The following is a 21,327-nucleotide window of genomic DNA, read 5'->3' as shown; positions in this document are numbered from 1 at the left end:
CTGGGCACCACAGTTCAAGAAGGACACTGACAAACTGGAACGTGTCCAGAGGAGGGCAACCAAAATGGTCAAAGGCCTGGAAACGATGCCTTATGAGGAACGGCTAAGGGAGCTGGGCATGTTTAGCCTGGAGAAGAGGAGGTTAAGGGGTGATATGATAGCCATGTTCAAATATATAAAAGGATTTCACATAGAGGAGGGAGAAAGGTTGTTTTCTGCTGCTCCAGAGAAGCGGACACGGAGCAATGGATCCAAACTACAAGAAAGAAGATTCCACCTAAACATTAGGAAGAACTTCCTGACAGTAAGAGCTGTTCGACAGTGGAATTTGCTGCCAAGGAGTGTGGTGGAGTCTCCTACTTTGGAGGTCTTTAAGCAGAGGCTTGACAACCATATGTCAGGAGTGCTCTGATGGTGTTTCCTGCTTGGCAGGGGGTTGGACTCGATGGCCCTTGTGGTCTCTTCCAACTCTATGATTCTATGAAAGCCTGGTTTGTGTATGTTGAAAAAGGGAGATTGGGGCAGAACTGGTCTCACTTTGTGTGGGGCCAAGTCAATGGTCTACTGATTGTGGGCCCTGAATGTGAGCCCATTACAGTCAGTGTTACATCTGTCTTAGACCACAGTTTCCCTGAAAGATCTTTGGGACAGCAGTTTTAGGAGACAAATGATAAATTCTTCAATAGATACTTTCTAGAACTACAATTCAACAGGCCTGAATTAAAATTAAAATTAGATGTCAACCACAGGTGGAGTGAAGATGCCCGTAAGTGAGCTACAGTTACAAACTTCTGACCTTTAGGGGGCTCCTGTAGTTTTATAGTTGATTCTTGGGATTCTTCTCTTTTTACTGTCAGCGTTACAGAGACACTGAACCAGTCTGTTAACCTGCCATTTGAGTCTCAGGTGACTTCCGTGGCAAAGAGCGCTTATGCCCAACTTAGACTGGACTGTCCTCAGTTTTCCATTACTGCACTCTAGGTGGGGCTGTTACACCTTCAAGGCTGTCCTTGAAGAGGGACTGGAAGCTGCTGCTGGTGTGGCGGACAGGTTGGTGAGTGGGGGCAGCCTGATGGGAGCATGTGTCACCAGTCCTGAAAGCAATGCACTGGTTGTCTGTGAGCTACCGGATCCAATTCAAGGGGTTAGTACTAGTGTACAAAGCCCTAAATGGCTTGGGACCCAAGCACTTCCTCCAATATCAGTGATCTCTATGATAGTTTAAGGGCACAAGAGACCTTCAGATAGTGGATGGTGGGGCAGGGCTGGAGAAGAGAAGGTTGCAGTCAGGAATACGGTAGATAGAGATATGAAAGCAGAGAGATATAGTGGGGTAGCAGCAAAGTCATGGAGGGCATTATAATAATATTTACATAATGAATAATAGTATTTGCATAGCACTTTTGTGCATCCAAAGCACCTCACACAAATTTTCTCACGTATATTTTTTGGAACAGTTGTCATGGGGAAGCTGTGGGGTTGGACTTGAAGCACCAAGAGCCCTAGTCACCATGCACAGTGGCCAGGGATGGAGGGAGTTGGTAGTCCGGCAATAGATGGAACCACAGGTTCTCCATTTATGCTCTGACGTATAATTGTTAGCATTATTATGTCCAGTGCTTTTTCCTCCTTAAAAATGTTTAGGGGTACTCTCATTTTCCTACTCATACTGAAATACTGCCCCTCAATGCTGGGAAAACAGAGCCTTGTCTAAGTCCACCTGGCAAGTTCCTAGCTGAAACGAGAATCCCAGCTCCCACTCTTAGCTAGTACAATATAGCAACTTTCAATAATTACAACACTAACAACACTCCAGACCTTTGTGCTGTCGATTCAGAACTAGACGATGGACAAGCAGGTTGCTTTTAAAGATCTGAAAAGTGTAATATCAAAATCAGAACATCCTGTGATAAGGGCGAATACACATAAGTCATGATGACCCCTACTCATGAGACCTCATTTTAGCACTGCTGCTGTGACAACTGAGGCTCCATGTATCCGCATCTACGCATACAGAGCATTGCCCATCACTTATGCCAGGACAGCTGGGCCAGGCATGACTATGTAAAGGAGGAAGCTGAGTAAGATTTGAGTGCGCGGAAGCCATTTTGCTTGCTTGTTCCACTTGTCCTACATTAGCATTTCCTTTGAGTGTCCTTTTATTGGATTGCTTGATCTGCCTAGCACCAAAATGCAATTATCAGAGTTCCTTTCTCTCCCCTCCAAACGGCTCTTGCCCTCTGGTGAATTTCACATTGTGCCCCAATGTTGGCAACTAATACGAATAACAATAAAGTGTGGTAGGTGTTTTAGAAAAAAAAAATTTTTTAGATTACTTTTTCCAGTGGGGGCTCCCTTGTTGGAGCAGCAGACAGAACAGAGTGGATATGGATATGAGCCACAGACAGAGAGCAAGCAATCGGAACTGCTCAGCTGATGCCTTGCCTTGACAGCTAATTTCCATTTTTCAGTATCAGGGGGTCTGTTCCAGTAATTGGCATGCAGATTGTGTCTGATGGGCCTGTTAGACAGAAGAAAAGAATCTGCTAGTTAGAATAAACCAACCCCAGGCTGATGGATGGGGCATAAGGAGGTCATTCCAAAAGAGAATATATGTAGGTATATATACCACACACTCTACATAGCATGTATATAGAAATTCACAGTCCGTGCCCTCCCCTTCGCCCCTTCTCCCTTTATCCCGCAAAGTCTAATTTATCATGTTCCATTGAGACAAATCCGGCTCCATTCCCCTCTCTCTTTCCCTTTTTCCCTTTAAGGGATATTTGATGGAACCTATTCTTGGTTTTAATAACAAGACGGTGGGGCAAGGAAGAAATTAAAGTGGTGCCATGGTTCATTACCAGCCCAAGATCCTCCAGAACTGGCCCAGTTGTTAATTACACTAAAGGAATTAATTCCTTTCCTCCATCATCCTTAATCCACTGGGCAAGCAGGGAGCTCTTTGAGCCTGGCAGAAAATCTGGGCATTTGTATTTGCTCCCTCTACTTTGTCTAAATGATTGTTTATATTGGCTTTCAAACTTGGGATCTTTTCCAGTGCTGAAATGCGCAACGTGGCCTTGAGTGTGCCGACTCAAGCTGTGCAGAGGCTTGGAGGCAGTTTTGTCAATGAGTTGCCACTGATGCACATTTGTGTGTGTGGCCCGCCTCTGGTCAAAACAGCTTGGCAGGTTTTGTAGTAACTTTGACCAATACACTGGAGAAGCCGCCCAAGAGAGAAACCAGCACTACTGGTGTCTGTTGGATGGTGCTAGTGGGAAGCTGCATACTCACCTCCCCCCATAATACTTACAGCAATTTTGAATTGTTTTCATTTAAACAATTATTTTTTTTTAAAAAAAAGAGAATGGGTGTGGTCATGTGGCTTTTCGAAAAGTACAGTGGTAGCTTGGTTCTCAAACTTATTTTTTTAAAAAAATGATATTTATTAAAGTTTCAAAGAAAAGATTACATAAATAAAAAGAGGGGAAAAAAGAAAAAAGAAAATAATACAAAATACAGAAAAAAGATAAAAACACTTAAAAAACACACCAATCTTTCCATGCCTTACATTTCATTTCCTTACTTCCCTGACCTCCTCACACCTCCCTTTTTTGTATTCCAATTCTGTTACTTAATTCAGCAATTCCTTTCCCTCTTTGTTTTTGTCTTAATCCTTTAACTTAATATATTATAACTTTGGATTTTCACCTGTTAACAATCCATTTTTACATACCACTTTATAACATTACTGCTAAAACCACTTAACTTCATTCTGACATCATTCTAACATTCATTAATTTTGCAGTATTTCTGTAAATAGTCTTTAAATTTCTTCCAATCTTCTTCCACCGACTCTTCTCCCTGGTCTCGGATTCTGCCAGTCATTTCCGCCAGTTCCATATAGTCCGGTTCTCAAACTTAATTCATTCTGGAAGTCCATTTCAAAACCAAAGTTTTCCAAAACCAAGGCGCGCTTTCCCATAGAAAGTAATGGATTAAATGGATTAATCCGTTCCAGACTTTTAAAGACAACCTCTAAAACAGCAATTTAACATGAATTTTACTATCTAACGAGACCATTGATCCGTAAAATGAAAGCAATAAACAATATACGGCAGTCTCAATCAATCAATCAATCAATCAATCAATCAATCAATCAATCAGTAGCTGAACTGGGTTCCACACAGTCACAAAAACAACAAAAAAGAGCTGCAAAAGCAAAAAGGCAAAATAAATAGCAAAAACTGACAGACCTTGGTGTAATACTCAAAATGGAAGTGTGGCACTCAAATCAAAAGCGTAACACTCAAAATGGAGCATGTTTGGCTTCTGAAAAAGGTTCACAAACCGGAACACTTATTTCCAGGTTTGCAGTGTTTGGGTTCCAAGTTGTTTGAGTACCAAGGCATTTGAGAACCAAGGTACCACTGTAAAAGTATACAACAATGAAAGGTTGCATGAGCACCTCCAGTTTCTTTAAAGGAGGAAACAGAGTTTCTCTCTTCTCACTATCTGCTATTCCCCCTGCAGCAAGACTTCCCCTCTCTTTCATTACATTTGTGCACTTAACTTATCAAGCTACAGAAAGAGGATCTCAATGATAGTGCCACCATGTTTACTTACATATAGTAAGTAATTAGCAGAGCTGGACAGTGGAAGTGTGCTGGGCCCATAACCTTTGTTGGTTGGACTCCAAATCCACCCAACACAACATGGGAAAATGTGGGATATGAGTCTCATTGTTCTATAAACTTTTGTGCCTTCCACTGCCAAGAGTCCCTTTCCACTTGTTATGCAGCTAGAACAGCATAGAGAGTAGGATAGTTATAATGACTATAGCAAAGGCAACTGTTAGTTTTCTGCATCTGATGAAGTGGACTATGGTCCACAAAACCTCATGCCATAATAAATCTGTTGGTCTTTAAGGTGCCACCAGACTCTCTCTTTTTTTTGTTGCAGGAGGCTTGATGTGGCTATTCCTCTGGAAGCCATTTCCCTCAAAAGTTCTCTGACTTGGAATTTTAAATGATATTCTGAATATTCAGCAGATCAGGTGCCTAAAGCCATTGTAGGTGCCTGCAGAGATGTATTTTTAGGTTAACTGCTTACCTGTGATGGAACTTGTGCTGATAAATGGGACCTGCAACAAAATGTTGCTCCATGGAGTGTTCCTGTCCAGGGTTTCAGCCAGGGCTTGGGTCCGTATACGCCATTCCACATACAACCATTTTTTGACCCCCACAACAGAAAGTCAGAACTCTATGCCCACTGTGTATGCTTAATTCTCATAGGTTAAAGCGAAAGCTTTTTTTCTTTTTGCAAACTTTGGGGTTCCTCTAAACCTGCTGACCTCTCTCTTTCATGCATGGATGCTGCTATTTTTTTTCTACATACAGCATTCCACTCAGAATGAGGTATCCTGGCAATAAATCCATATTCCCACAGCTTTTTTTATAGATTCAACATCACTACCAGTTATACCAAGGATGTCAATAGCTTTGATCTCTGGAAGTCTGGCAATTTCTGTTGCTCTTCTGCTTCTGAACTGAGGACATCTCTGTTGGTCCAAGGTTAATATCAAGTTGTCCAAGTTCATATTTCTGAGACTTCTGAAAATGCCTTTGCAATCCATTGCTCACATATTGCTGTAGTCCAGCTCTTTTGCAAAAATGTCCCTGCCTTTGTTTTTGATTCCTGTTTAGAAATGTCCATATGGCAACCTGTGAAGGGGAACAAAGAGGGAAGGTCGAGAACAACACCCAGCCTTTCTCCACTTATTCCACTGGCAATCTCTTGCTCTCTTTTAATATGTTGTTAAGTACTAGCTCTTAGTAGGGTGTCCTGCTAGCTTAACTATAGTATGCACAATGTGGCCGTGAACTACAAGTTGAAAATATATTTTCTATTCTTTCAGAATTGCCAGGGTAGAGAATGGCTGTTAGCATTTGCCCTTGAATATCTAATTATACAATTCTGGCTGCAATGTGTACACAAGGAGAGAGATGCGTTAGCAGCAGCTTGTAATGGATTGGTGAGCCTCCACAGAATTGAGCAATACTCAGTGGTGCAAAAGATCAGGTCCTCTAAGCAAAGTAGCTCCTCTGAGATATTCAGAGAGAAAAAGAGAGAGAGAGAGAGAGAGACTGGCTAGCATGGGGCTTTAAAAAGCACTATCACACTCAGTGAAAGAGGAATCTGATTGGAATTGGGGAAAACTTCAGAGTACCCTGTTAGGGACTGTTAGGGTAGCCTCAGTGACTTCAGTACTGTTGCAGTTACAAGATGCATTCTAAACCTATGGTGGCGGAGAGGAGGACATTGTGGGAGTTGGGGAGTCCTCCAGAGTGTGGGAAACTGGTTTTGGAAATACAAGCCTAGGGAGAATAATAGAATCATAGAATTGTAGAGTTGGAAAGGACTTGAGGGTCTTCTAGTTCAATCCCTGACAATGTTGGAAGCATCCATGACAGATAGCCATCCAGCCTCTGCTTAAAAACCTTCAAGGAAGGAGAGTCTACCACATTCCAAGCGAGTCCATTCCACTGTTGAACAGCTCTTATGGCCAGAAAACTCTTCCTGATGTTTAGTCGGAATCTCCATTCTTGTAGCTTCAAGCCATTGGTTCAAGTCCTGCTCTCCAGAGCATGAGAAAACAAGCTTACTCCATCTTCCATGTGACAGCCCTTAAGATATTTGAAGACGGGCTGTGAGGAAAGCTCAGAATGATTTGAGAAATGTAGAGTATGCAACAAAAGACTCCAGAACATAAGAAGAACTCTGATGGATCAGAACTAAGCCTGTTTAGTCCACGATTCGGTTTTCCACAGCAGCCAATCAGATGCCTATGGACAGCCTGGGAGCAGAAAAGGAGGTGTGACTGTCCTCTCTGCCTCCTGTTCCCCAGTAACTTGGTTGTCTGAAGCATGCTGCCTTTGAACTTGGAGGTAGCCACTGATGGCCCTATACTCCATGAATTTGTCTAATCTCCTTTTAAAGCCACCCAAATTGGTGGCCATCACTTCCTTTTGTGGCAGTGGATTTTGTCATTTAAGTTGGTGCCGTGTAAAGAAGTATTCCCTTCTGTTTGTCCTGAGTTCCCCACTATTCAGATTCATTGGATGACCATTGGTTTCTGGAATAATTTATGGCTTTCTTAAGAGGAAGCTAAGACGGGGAAAATGTGCTGCAGCAAGTTTTGAATTAGGAATGCACCCTGTCCTCTGAGCAAGCCTGAGGCAGAAAAATTAAATTGTGCCTTCCTCCCCAAGGCGGTAAAAATGTAAGAACCAAAAATACAATAATTGGCAATTTACTGCTCTTTAGTGAGACCCCAAAACTGTTGAGCCAATTCTCCCTTCCTAAAGATAGGATGTCTCTGGAATAGATAAAGTTGGGCACACAACTAAAATGACCAGTCATTTTAGGTCCTCAGTACAGGCCATGAATAGATGTACTTTTTGTAATGAATGATATTGTCAGTTGTTTATGAAGACAGACTATGGTTTCCCTTTCCTACTTTTTCGAGGGGGCAGGGGAAAGAAAAGATATCTGAGAAAATGTATTATTTATTATTAAATGTTCTACCCCACCTTTCATCGACAAGGTCCCCAAATCTGCTTACAAGAATTTAAAAACAGCACACAATAAAATCACAGCAATAAAAGGCATTTAGTAAAACAGGGACCTAAAAGAAACAGGAGCAGCAAAATCACAAACCACAAGAGAATGGTTAAAGCACCTTGGTGAAAGTGGAATATCTTCACTGCTAGAGAGGGTGCCAATCAGGCTTCTTTAATCTTGGTGAAACTACCAAAAAGGCCCTGTCATGGTTCAGAAGATGGTACCATGGCAAGCACCATGGAGAGTAGCTTTGAAGATGGAAGGATAGGTGATATTGTATTAAAATGTTTGACATATTGTTGGACGCATTGGCTTGGATCTTATAGATCTCTTGTGCAGGGCCAACCTTACTGTTAGGCAGCTGCCTGAGGCGGCAGACACATTTTTGTGGGGTTGGGGGGAAGCTGTGCCAGCTCCTGTCCTAGCTGTTCCTTGTGGGTTTCCTAGCCAGCCGCCTCTGTTAAAAAGGGTGCCACAGGTTTGACATATACCTCCTAAACTTGCCTGCTGCCCTTGAGTGCAGTGGCAGATGCCACCTCACTGCCCGAATTCAGCTCCTAGTCGAGTCATCATCTACGGGGCAGCCTCTCTTAACTGTGCTACAATTAACTGAAAGCCAGAATGAGGCAACATTATGTGGAATGTTAGCATCCAAAATGCATATGTAAAGAGTTAAGGTTTAAAAGGGCTTTAGAGCCCTGTGATGCCATGTGCATGAGGCAGTTGTTGTAATTTGGTTCAGTTATTAACCATCTGGGGAGTCTTAACAGAGCAGCAGGTATGTTGTGTTGTGCTGCGGTCTGCCTCAGAGTCAAGAATGTCAGCCAGTCTGTAAATGTTTGTTTGTCTGTAACAGTTTAGTGTATGTAAGATGTTTTAGCAACTAAAAGAAACATCCACCTGCGTGGTATATATATTTAATCTTCAACTGCAAGTACACTAGCTACAAGTTACATGTTCTATATAAGAGCGTGTTTTGTGTAGTTATTATAGGAAAGAGAACTAAAGGGTCAAACAACCCAGGGCTGTCTTCCACATACTCTGCAAATGGGAACTAGAGTCTAATTCCCCACACATTAGAGGCGGACTTCTCGGTAGCGGCACCTCATCATGGCATCCCCTTCCTTCTCAGATATTGCTGACACTGATTCCTGTCAGTTTTCAGCATCAACTGAAGATCCACTTATTTGCGCAGGCTTTTAGGCAAGGACTGATGGTTCATCATTGTTTATTTTGTTACCTGTGTATATTCCGTGCCTCTTTTGTTTTCATATGTGCTGTGTGCTTGATATTAATGAAACCCGCTCCAGGCTTGCTTTGGCAATGAAGGAGTTGGTGACAAATATTTTAAATAAATAAGGACACTATGGTTGCTGGGACTACAATGAATCTCTGTAGCTCTATTCTTCCTGTAATCTAACGGAAACCGATTGCCTCCCTTCCCCCCACTCACCATTCTGTTTTTCACCTAGGCTTCTTCACTAGAAAATGTCAAAGACGTTAATAAGACAGGATGCGCTTTGTGCCAGGGGGCGTAAGTGATATGCTTAGGAATGAAGAATATTCCTCTGAATGTTGTCAATTTGTAACTTTTCAGAGATGCCTGGTGGCTGCTTAGCAAGGGGCACGGTTATCTTTGAAAGTGGGGATCAGTGCGCAGATGTTCTGCCTGGTCTCTTAGATAGTGTTGCATAGTCCCAGCGGGACATGCAGAATTTTCCTTTTTTTACTAAAAAGAAAAGTTTAAACATCCAGCAGATCCTGGTTGCCTGTATGTATCACTTGGGCTAATACAGTATGACACCATTTAGTAGCTGGCTTTAATGATCATGGGCAGAATGCATGTCCTTAAAAAATGCGGGTATTAGCTACAGTGTTCAGAGCAACTGAATTCAGGAATGAGTTTGTAAGTGTAAGGTAAGTGAATATGTGAGTACAAAGAAATATCTTTATCTTGCACTCAAGAATGTTGAAAACAATCCTCCCACAATCCAAACTCTGAAGGTTTATCTTACCTCACTGACTAAAATTGACTTAATAGACTTTCTCTCCCCTCAGGGATCTCTGGGAATTATAATTCTGTGAGGAATCTCAAAGTATTACCACCCTCATTGCATTTCCACTCCCAATATTCTTCGGAGGAAGCCATGACAGTTACATTTAATAAAGCAGATGTAAGGCTATAATATAGAATAGGGATGTCGGAGAATTCTTGCATAAATAAGAACAGAAATTGCAGGTGTTCGCTTATTTGTCCATGTCCAGAACAGAAATCAAGGCAGGTAATATGGTTCATATTTGATGCTGTTGTTGCTTTTGGCCTGCAAATGATACATGACTGATCACATGCTGTCTTCCCCCACCCCAAATTTACACTGAGTTTCCTTTGTATTGAAAAAATGTGGTCACATTTTTCTGTAATTATTTTTGTAAGCTATGCAATTTCTGTAATTAATTAAGTCCGTTGTGTAATTTTGCCACAGCAGACAATGAGATGGATAACATTGTTTTTGATGGAAGATGAACTGCAGCAGGACAGAAAAAGTGTTGCATACACCGTAAGTCTTAAAGAAATAGCCATCAATTTAAGTATAGTATTTACCTTTGTGTAGTACAAGTCAAAGCTTTCTATGTACAGTCACACCTCACACACACCGTCTTACAAATCCTTGACCTTTCATTTAACCCCAGGCTGAATTTATGTGGATGGGGACCTTTTTCAACCTAAGGACTGAATTCCCTCATGGGCAACTTTCCTACCTAGGGCCACATGCCAGCAGTGGGCAGAGCCAGAGGCAGAAGTGGGTGGACCAACTTTTACCTGATTTTACCTTTGTCATTAATAATAATTAATGAGCAACTTGTTACTTTTGTTTACTTACAAAATGAGTGTGGCTAGTCTCTGCACCTTGGCATAATGGAGAGATAAGTCATGAGTACTCTGGAAGTAGTAACAATGGGAATGGAGAGGGTGAATGATTTAATGCGAGTGTAGAGGTTAACAAGCTACTCTGGAAAAATGACCCTGTGAGCTACTTCAAACAAAATGGCTGCCCTGCAGGAGTTACTCAAAATGGCCTCTGTGGCAACTGCTCCATCCAACAAACCATTCATCTGAGTCACCTCCCATGGTGGGATTTATCTCTGCAGCACTGACAGCAGTTTCATAGTTACTCAGAGACAAACCCCATGGGATACTTGACCCTGCTGGATGAACTGGCAGTGGCGTAGCGTGGGTTGTCAGCACCCGGGGCAAGGCAAGTAATTTGCGCCCCCTAACCCGTGGATTTGCGCCCCCTAACCCTAACCCCCAGATGTTGCGTCTGGTGCGGCCGGCCCCCCCTGCACCCCCCACGCTACGCCACTGTGAACTGGTACAAGTTAAGTAGACTGATGTGTGAGCCACATTTATGGCAATAAATAAATACACATTGCTTCTCTTCTGATATCTGATGCCAGCACTGAGTACTTCCCTTACTTCAGAATGGACCTAGCTTGCATATCATTAAAAACACAAGTCCCCAATTATCCCCATAATGTCTTAGAATAGTCATGCTCTATTTTCAATATCCAGCAGAGGGAACCAAAGGCATACTTAAGCCACCCTGCCTTCAAGCGAGCAAGTTTCACTGACATCTGCTTTCATCCCTCGGTTGTGAAAAGTAGTCTACAAATCCTACTCAAAATTCCTATTAACTTGATTTGCTTTGAATTGATGGCTAAATGAATAGTCGCTTGACTGGCAACATTTGTGTAATGGATTGCTATTGCTATATAGGCTCCGGGGGACAGAGGAGAAATCGATAAAAGGTTACGCCCTTTTTGTATTAACATGCATTGTATTTAAACGTGCAAAGTGTCAAGGGTTCACAGAGCTCTTAATCAGGAAGGAAAGATCAAATATGAAGGTTAGTGTGGCAGGCCTGGAGAACCTGAGTTCCTTGGGACTCTTCTTGAGCTTTGCCCTCCTCAGGCTACAGTCTCTCACTGGCTTCCCACAAAGAATCCTGGGAACTGTAGTTTATTGAGACTGTTGATAGTTTTTAGGAGACCCCTATGGAGGAGACTCTTGAGAGTCCCCTGGACTGCAAGAAGTTCAAACCTTTCCATTCTGAAGGAAATCAGCCCTGAGTGCTCACTGGAAGGACAGATCGTGAAGCTGAGGCTCCAATACTTTGGCCATCTCATTAGAAGAGAAGATTCCCTGGAAAAGACCCTGATGTTGGGAAAGATGGAGGGCACAAGGAGAAGGGGACGACAGAGGACAAGATGGTTGGACAGTTTTCTCGAAGCTACAAACATGAGTTTGACCAAACTGTGGGAGGCAGTGGAAGACAGGAGTGCCTGGCGTGCTCTGGTGGGCTACTGGTTCAGATGAATGGTGCTCTGCAGCTTCAACTTGCCATATTATAGGAAGCCATTTTCTGTCTGGTGGTTCAGTCATATATGGCAAGCAATCTGAGAAATGACATTGCAACAAATCAATATGATGCGATGCAACTGAAACAACCCATTCTCCATTCACGGACAATGTCTGCAATATGTGTTGGAAGTTCATGCTGCAAATTTCCACACGAGGGTGCTGCTCTCTTTGCCAAACTCGGAGACGGCTAAAAAGATGCTGAATAAACAGAAGAGAATTCACAAATAAGAGGTTGTCGGGAATCTAATATTTGTGTTTCTACTATTTGTTTTTATATTAATAGACCTAAAACAAAGTAACAAGGGGGTTATGTTGCTATGCAATCCGGGTCTGTTAATGCAGGGTGGGGCTGCTGGGAATGCAAGCAACTGCTCCAGGGACAGCTTCTAAGCTGGCTATCAATCTTCAAGCCTCAGACCTTGGGGCAGAATGTGTCCTTCCATGTCCCTTTGAGACCCTTCCACAGGCCACAGCTCCCCTTCCCAGACTACACCCCTCACCAGCCCTTCTTCATGCCCTCCTCAAGAACTTTTGCCTGGCTAGAATATACCTTCATACTATGATAATGCATCTTGGTTGCCTGGATATAGAGGTGTCTCTAGAAAACTCTAATTTTCAAAAAGCTTGGGGGAACCCCCAGAATATTTCCCTTGCAGAAGGGTAAATCCTTTTTTAATATTTATTTTTTAAGTGGCAAATTTAACCAAGAAGGGGGTGAAAGCTCAGTCAGGCACTTGGAATAGCTCAGTTGGTAGAGCATGAGACTCTTAATCCCAGGGTTGTGGGTTTGAGTCTCATGTTGGGCAAAAAGATTCCTGCATTGCAGGGGGTTGGACTAGATGATCCCCATTGTCCCTTCCAATTCTATAATTCTGTGATTCCGTGATTTTAAAAGAAGAGAGAACACACAGAGACAACAATAACACACACTGCCAGCTCACATTGGGAACACAACAGCCATTAATACTTTCAGCTGAAATTAAACATATAAGTTGATTTAAGCTCTCCAGCTATCCAAATAGGTATCCACGTGAAATTGGCATTCATTAAAAATATATTCAAATATTTATCCTTCCACGCTTGAAGTAAGTCTCTTGGCAACCATAAGGGCTCACAACATCCACTTTTATATCCCATTGTTAATCTCCACACTATAGGAATATAGTTTAAAATTACATGAACATCTGCAAATATCAAACATTTTGCCAGTACAGCAGTTATACAAAAACAGCTTTAGACCAAAAAGACTATAATGCTGGACATGCCCACATCATAGCCCTCAACATGGCCTTCACAGCATTAAATTTCCAACATCTATCTGTATTAGACAGTGCCTTCCTGTACAAACACTTTCGAGTCTAATATATTAGAAAAATCATTTTTTTTCTTGGTTCAATCTACAGTGGTACCTCGCAAGACGAATGCCTCGCAAGACAAAAAACTCGCTAGACGAAAGGTTTTTCCGTTTTCGATTTGCCTCGCAAGACAAATTTCCCTATGGGCTTGCTTCGCAAGACGAAAACGTTTTGCGACTTTGTTTCCTATGGGAAACCGTGCATCGCAAGACGAAAAATTCGCTAGACGTCAAAACTTGCGGAACGAATTAATTTCGTCTTGCGAGGCACCACTGTATTTTCAAATCTAGTGAAATGTTCCTATATTCTTAAGCATTTTTAAAAAAAGTTTCACCGTGCAAGGTTAGATCCTGATATTCACCACCTGTTATTGTGGTTAATACCACAATATTGTGACTTTGTGTTATCCAGAATTCCACTTCTCACCTCCCCTAGCTCCAGCAAACACAGATTTACTGTATTTTTCGCTCTATAAGATGCACCAGACCACAAGACGCACCTAGTTTTTGGAGGAGGAAAACAAGAAAAAAAATATTCTGAATCTCAGAAGCCAGAACAGCAAGAGGGATCGCTGCACAATGAAAGCAGCAATCCCTCTTGCTGTTTTGGCTTCTGTGATAGCTGCGCAGCCTGCATTCGCTCCATAAGACGCACACACATTTCCCCATATTTTTTAGGAGGAAAAAAGTGAGTCTTATAGAGCAAAAAATACGGTACTTCACTAACTGATTTTCTTCCAAAGATGGAATTAATGAACTGACAAACCCACTGATCATGCCAAATTGGGCCTAAGACTATTTTCTGTGTGGGTTTGCTCTAGGATTGATTTTTGTGGGACCTTATATGAATGGACCACAGGGCCAATATAGGTCATGTTGAAGGGCAATGGGTGAGAATAAGTTCTTTCAGTTCTGTTGAAAAGATGGTCTCTGTTTTGTCAGAACGCAGTTGCAAGGCAAAATATGTCACATAAATTGGCCTAAGATTTTCCATATTGGGCTGTGCAACAAGTATAATTTCACAGTGTTTGTAAGTTTGGCCAGGGGTGCCAACTTGAATAAAATATGGGGGGGGGGGCCTCGGGTAAGCCCCACCCCACATAATTGATCATATGACACGGTGCACGCACACTATTTGAATGGCAATGTCCATCAGCTGGGGGGACGGGATGACTGGCGCTCTCAAATATTTTATGGGGGGGGGGCAAAGATCCCTTGGCCCCTAGGAGTTGGCTCCTATGACTTCAGCTCTACATGAAGGTTTGCATTATCACAGACACAAATTAGCCGAACTGATGTTTATTTGTAACAAATGACTAGTAAGTATTCTTCAGTAGGTTCTGTCAGTTTAGGTTTTGATGTAGGTTTTGTAGCTGTGAAACTATTTATGGATTATACTGTTTGAGAGGAATAGTGAATATGAGGCAGGATATACAGTTATTGTGGGTCATATTACTGTAAGAATAATATGAATGCTTACCAGGAAGTAGTCCTATTGAACTTTGTGGGTCTTCTAAGTGGACCTAAATAGGATTCCTCTTTCTGTCTCTCTGTGTGTATGCAATTGCAGTAAGAGGGAGTACACAACTTTATGGCAATATTATAACTTTTTTGCTCCCCTGCTCTCTTCCTCTCTCTCCCCGTTGTTCCAGTAGCAAGAATGTGAGGAAAAACACAAGAAGGAAAGCTTGAGCCAGCAGTGCCTTTGCCTCTAATAAAGGTAAGTCAATATAAAGATCATAAATATATTCTCATACAATTACAGGCAATCCTTGTTTTGCATGGGGGTTATGTTCCAGACACCTGCGTGCTTAAGCCCACCCCACCCTGTTTCACGCCTTTTTGTAATGCCTTGATGATGTTTTGGGGCTACATCCAGGTTCGGTGACACACCTAAATCGGTTGTTGCCTATATATCAGTTCTGGTTGTGTTTATAGTCAGTCATTCTTTCCCTGTGCCAGCACCCTGATTTATGGCATTGCCTGAAATATAATGTGACCAACTGGTTGGTTTGAATTATGGGTGGGGAACCTATGACCCTCCACAAGTTGGACTTCAGCTCCCAATAGCCTCAGACAGGTCAGGAATGATTGGGAGTTGTAGTCCCAACAACATTTTTTTTTTTTGGGGGGGGTACAAGTTTGCCTCCTCTGGTGTGGCTAATAGCAGTTAAACTTCTGTCTAGATTTGCTTCTCTTATCGGTTGCTACCTGCTGATATCAGAATGATGGCTATGATCTGATGAGGTGTTATTCTCACCAGCACAAATGTGTAGAGGAAGGCCTATGGAAAGTACAAACTCTTTTGATTGTTGAATTCTCAATGACTTTGTCAGTCCACAAACACAGGCAGGGAAAAAGATTCATTTAGGGTGTTCTAAAGGTAACCGGAGTAATGGGCTGAAATGAAGAACGGGGCAATACATTGTAGCACACTCCCATTACTCTATGGCATTATCAATTACCTTTGGATTATTACTTATTCCACCCAAAGTGAGTCACGGACAGCTATTTCCTAATGGGGAAATGTTACAGGCAACGTATTAATGAACAATACATTGTTAAAGGGGAAGAGCTTCAAAGGCTCATAAATGCATTTCAAAGAATACAATACGGATGGAGTGTGTAGTCAGATATCTGGGGGACATGGCAAAATGTGTATCAAGGAACAAACTGGTCCCAATGTAATTAACTAATTCTGATCAAAGAGGTTTAAGAACTGAATGGCCAGGGAATTCAATTATGGATTTCCCAATGAACCACTGTTTGCTAAGCGTGCCGGATAATTTCCTGTGGAAAGATGTAGCTGTGGATGTGGCCTATACTTGGAGGAATGTGTGTGTGTGCGTGTATGCGCACGCGAGAGAAACTGGAACCTTCCAAAGAGGGCCAGTAAAAGCTAATACTTGGCCTAAGTACCATGGCTCGTGCCACAAAAGGCTCAAAGCTATTTGGGGCTCACTTTCTCAAACAAGGTAGTGCTATTTGTGCACCTTCATGATAATGGGCTTACTTCAGAGGTCAGTTTAGTTTGCATTAAGCAATTCAAATATAGGCAACAGCTGTCACTGCAGTCATTATTATTATTATTATTTTAAAGAACACCATTTCCAAAGCCCAGCTAACCTAAAATCCCTGGACCTAACTGGTTTGTGTTAGTGGGCTCCTGAAATAATTATTGCTTTCATCAGTGTGAAGATCAGTTCTATGATCTTGGCAAGTATTTAAGAGACTTCCTGAGTAATAATAGTTACGGACTAGTTACCTCATGTCTTGTATTGCTCTTAAAGGTAGAGAAGAGTCTTGGAAGAAGTACTCAGTTAACTTTTCTGTCATATTAGCTAGACCCCCTTAACTTTCTATCCCAATGTCATTATTTGTTCACGACACCCCCTGCTCCCAGCAGCAACTGGTGCTCCAGCTTACCATATTTCATATTTCTATAAGCTACTGCATGCAGTGAGTAGGGAGGACAGTTACACATGGCAAAAAAGAGGACAAATTTGCATTATGGTGCCTTCTCAGTCTGCTATCTAGGTGCTTACTGTTGGTGGAGAATTTTTCTCCCTCACAACAACCCATGTGAGGCGGTTTAGGCTGAGACTGAGTGACTGGCCCAAGATCACCCAGTGACTTTCATAGCAGAGTGGGGATTTGAACCCTGATCTTCCAGGTCCAACACTCTTAGCAGTGAGAGGACATTGCCTTGCCTGGTTGTATACTATCTCCAGGATCAGAGGTAGACAGTCTCTCAATGCCAGTCACTGGGGGCTCAGCCACACTTTCTTTTTGTCCACAATTTCCTCTGCTTTTTCTGTGACTTCCAGGCACTGGTTAAAGTGGGGTCCCCCCACCAGAAAACCCAGCCTAGGAAAATGCCAGCATCAGTTTCTGAGCCTGCTACCTCTGGCAAGGTTGCTGAAGAATTATTTATGTGCCATATCTGTGGATGTGTGTGTGTGTGTGTGTGTTAATTTTGTTACTGCCCCCCATGCACATTTGTGCAACCACATTACACAGTGCCTCACCCGTTGTGGGCTCCATTATCTACAAAGCCCTTTTCTGGGATTAAATAAACTTTTTATAAGGGGGAAAAAAGAGAACAAACATAAATTGAGTTTGATAAATTGATTGACATTCTTCCGATTCAGTGCTAAACCGTGGGTTTTCCTGAGGAAAGTGGTGGGAGAAACAAACCCCACTCGGATCTGTGCCTAGAAGTCCTAGGACAAGCAGGGGGAAATCTTGGACCAGAATGAAGTGTGGAGAAGCCCTCAGGAACCACAGCAGGAGACTGCCTTGCTCTCAGTTCCTGCTTGTGAGCTTATCACAGGCATCAGGGTGGCCTCCATGAAACTGGATGCTGGACTAAGTAGAGGCCCAATCCAGTAGGGCTCTTACATTCAGTCATTGTAAGAACCATGGCCCAGGCAAAGTTTGGCATACAGCCTTGCTCTTGGGAAGCCATACATTCTTTTCAGGTCCTATCATACATTCATACAATGGCTCTATGGGAATCAGACTCAACCTCTATGTTAGAAATAAATTCATCCTTAGTCTATGACATGAAAGAAGCCTCCTCCCTCCCTCCAGTAGTTTCTGCTATTGCACAAAGTTGGTTTGCTCACTTTACAAAGGGAAATGTATTATGAATTTCCCTTCATTCCCTTCTCTTTTTTTAACTACGTTTAACAACCGATTTGTGTGTTGCATGAAAGTTACACAGTCCTTTAGATGCATTTGCTATTTTATTTTTCTTTGATTCAAAAATATGTCAGTAATCTTTTTGTTAACATGAAAGATAAAGGATTAGTAATGCAAGATGCAGTTTTCTTGTAACCTTCTTGAAAGCAGACTATAGTTTCTTATCTGGCTCTAACATTCATTTTCCTGAAATGGAAAAAAACCCTACTTCTTTAAAAATGAAATAAACTATATTTGATTCAGATGAGCAGTGCTAGCAGAGAAATTTATTGCAGTTGGAAGAATTGAGCAGATGCAGGATGGCCTTCTTCCCCAACAGCAGATACCTTTTTAGTATATATACATATTTTACATATAAAGCACAATCCCCAAAGTGAAAAGACCATGACAAAGTCCTGAATTGATCATAAGCAAATTATTACAAGACACAGCTATCCAGTTAATTCCGCTGCCTGCTTAAGAACCACAGAACATTTGGGGAAAACAAAACCAGACCAGAAACAACGGAACGAGAATGTGAATCTGCTAAGCTGGTGGGTCGGGAGAAACACTGCTTCTTTGCATAAGGAAACTGAAGATCCAGGCCTTCCCCAATGTGGTGCCCCCAGATGTTTTAGACTTTCAAAACATCTCAGGCAGCATACCTAATAGTCATGGATAGTGGGAGTTATAGTCCAAAACAGTTGGAGGGCACCAGGCTGGGAAAGGCTGATCCAGAGCATGATCTTCTTCAACAAGGCTGCAGCAGTCAGCAGCGGATTGATAGGTATGCACAGTATACACAGAGTTAGACCCCCCTGTGGCTGAGGGCTCCCCACGTATACATGGTTAACTAGAGGATATCTTGGAAATTTGACTACAAACAATGCATTGCCACTGGTGAACTCTAGTATTTTAGTTTGCTGTGGTGTTTCCACTCCTTATTTCTCCTACTCCCCAATTAACGTCAGTGGAGACTCTCTATTATGGCAGGGACCCAGTGCCTATGAAGGCCTCTATTGGTGCGCTTGAGCTTTTCTCTTTTCTTTTCTTTTCTTTTCTTTTCTTCTCTTCTCTTCTCTTCTCTTCTCTTCTCTTCTCTTCTCTTCTCTTCTCTTCTCTTCTCTTTTCTGCCCTGTCCTGTCCCTGGCCCACCTAGAACTAAAGTTATGTGCAGGTACTCTTTTAAGCAATTTCTGCTAAATGAGCAGTTCTTGCCTGTCAGTATTTTTAGCCAATGAGTGAAGTTGGAGCTGAGATTAATAGGTGAGTTGTTGGACACCTGGCAACAAGAATTCCTGAAGAACCGAACACGGCTGAATAATATAATGGTGGATTTGGAATTTTTGCACCAGGGCCCATGCTAGCAGGGGTCCCAGACTCTGAGCTTGCATTTTTTAAAAGAAAGTATCTAACCCTTCTAGAAAGTTATGAAGCATAATGTGCAGGCAATCTTTGAAGCCAGGAGTGGCAGACACAATATTTCTCCTGACTCTGCAGCACAGAGCACTTCCTGGTTTTGGAAGGGGCCACCAATTCCCAACTCCAACGGGCTATGATGGCAACTCGACCCCCCGCCCCCAATTTGGAAGGAAGGATTTCCCTGGGCATCTGTTGTGGGACAAAGATAGAGAGGAGGGAAGAGGTAGGATAGTTTCCCTTTGGGTGTTTGGAAGATGTTGGGGATGGGGGAATGTCAATGCTCTTTTGATGTCCGGCTTTTACTAAATTGGAGGCAAATAATGCAGATGGCCTGTTCGTTTGCTTGTTTCCTCTGAGCTAGATTAAAACAAAGAGTGGAGCCAGTGCAAAAGGCAGCCTGCATGATTTTTTCCCTCTATTTCTATCAAAATCTAGACTCTGGAATAATAAATAAAATGTGGCCTTTAATCCTCTGGGAGGTCAGACTGTTCTAGTTTCTAAGCAGTAAATGCCAGGAAACACAATCAGTCCTCTTTCAACTCACTTCAGGGGTTTGGAGAAGAGGGTTACTGTGGATTAAGTGTTTGCTTTTATACAACAGAAACAAAACAGTGGCTTTAAAATGAGTTAAACACTTATATAAAAATGTTGGGCTGCATAAATAGCAATTAACTAATGGTCCTTAACCATAAAAAACACCCTTGAAATATTCACCCAGCCTCCCACGCACCCCCCCCCCCAAAGCTGGTTTTGCTAATATAGACTCAAACTAATGAGAAGATAGCACTTGCAGTTTTGTTTATCAACTAAATTGTTGCTCCTGGAAAAATAATAATCAGTGTTTTCCATTATATAAAAATTCTAGGAACAATATGTACACAACACTACCTGTGTTGTTCCTTAAAAAAATGTTTTCCATTATATAAGAATTATAGGAACAATATGTACATAACACTGCCCTGATTCTTCCTTACAGTTGAACAGTAGGCCATGATCCTTTTAGCCTGGGAAGTAAGTAGCACTGAATTCAGTGAAACTTATTTCTAAGTGAACACGCCTATGACTAAGCCTTCACTGTATGCGAAGAGAAAAGAGAAAAATCTCATCATTTTGAAATAATAGATCTGTAATTGCATTTGTAGTCAAACTATGTTTTCATAGGAAAGGGAAATAATCATACTAGCATGGTTACTTCTGCTCCTTCTGCCTTAGCGTGTGTGCGCGCGTATGCGCGTGCACACACACACTTTTAATATTTCATATATTTTATAAGCTTTTATGCTTCTAAAAGAGAAGTGAATTTGTGGAGAGCTCTGCTTTCTGGAACTGTACTTCAGGGTTGGGAAGTAATTCAGGGTGAAGCCTGTATTAATCTCAGGTGAGAGAGATATTTAAATTCAGGCAACTGGTGTGAATATAAAATGGGAATTTTTTATATATATAAAAAAATCAGATTGTAATATGCAAAACTTAAAGAAAAAAAATGGCCCTGAGGGAACAGCTTTCTTTCAGAACATTTTGTTCCAAACATCATCTCTTGACTATTATATATTTTTTATTAAAAACACACTCCCTTTCCTATTTTATGTTTGAAAATTAAATCTTTCAGTTCTTAAAATGAAATTCTTTATTGCCACGGAATGGATGGTGCGAGAGGAAGTTCTCACACTCGGGCGCAAGCACAGGGGGCATGGCTTTATCGGGTGTGAAATAATAAGGAGGTTGCGGTGTGTCCTCTTGCTGGATCATGAACCAAATTCTCCCTGCTATTTCCTAACAGGAGCCCACAACCATAGCCTGAAAGGCATCCTCACAAACC

The 21,327-nt window shown here is 42.0% G+C and overlaps 1 long non-coding RNA gene across 3 annotated transcripts; it reads right to left on the bottom strand.

Annotated features, from left to right (window-relative positions):
• Nucleotides 1-1,691: 1,691 nt before the first annotated feature.
• On the bottom strand, nucleotides 1,692-10,766 carry LOC309532061. 3 transcript variants are annotated; one of them, XR_014219568.1, is made up of 3 exons: nucleotides 10,229-10,766; nucleotides 5,116-5,726; nucleotides 1,692-2,521 (listed from the first exon to the last, which is right to left on the bottom strand). It is a non-coding gene; the product is annotated as an uncharacterized lncRNA (long non-coding RNA). The 3 variants fall into 3 exon arrangements; XR_014219569.1 differs by having other exon boundaries at nucleotides 10,509-10,766; XR_014219570.1 differs by having other exon boundaries at nucleotides 10,535-10,766.
• Between the last annotated feature and the right edge of the window lie 10,561 nt (nucleotides 10,767-21,327).

The sequence above is a fragment of the Podarcis vaucheri genome (genome assembly GCF_965113315.1).
Source record: "Podarcis vaucheri genome assembly, chromosome: 5".
In the NCBI taxonomy this organism is placed as follows: domain Eukaryota; kingdom Metazoa; phylum Chordata; class Lepidosauria; order Squamata; family Lacertidae; genus Podarcis; species Podarcis vaucheri.
The sequence above is the reverse complement of the archived record's forward strand: the minus strand, read 5'-3'. Positions and strand labels throughout refer to the sequence as shown.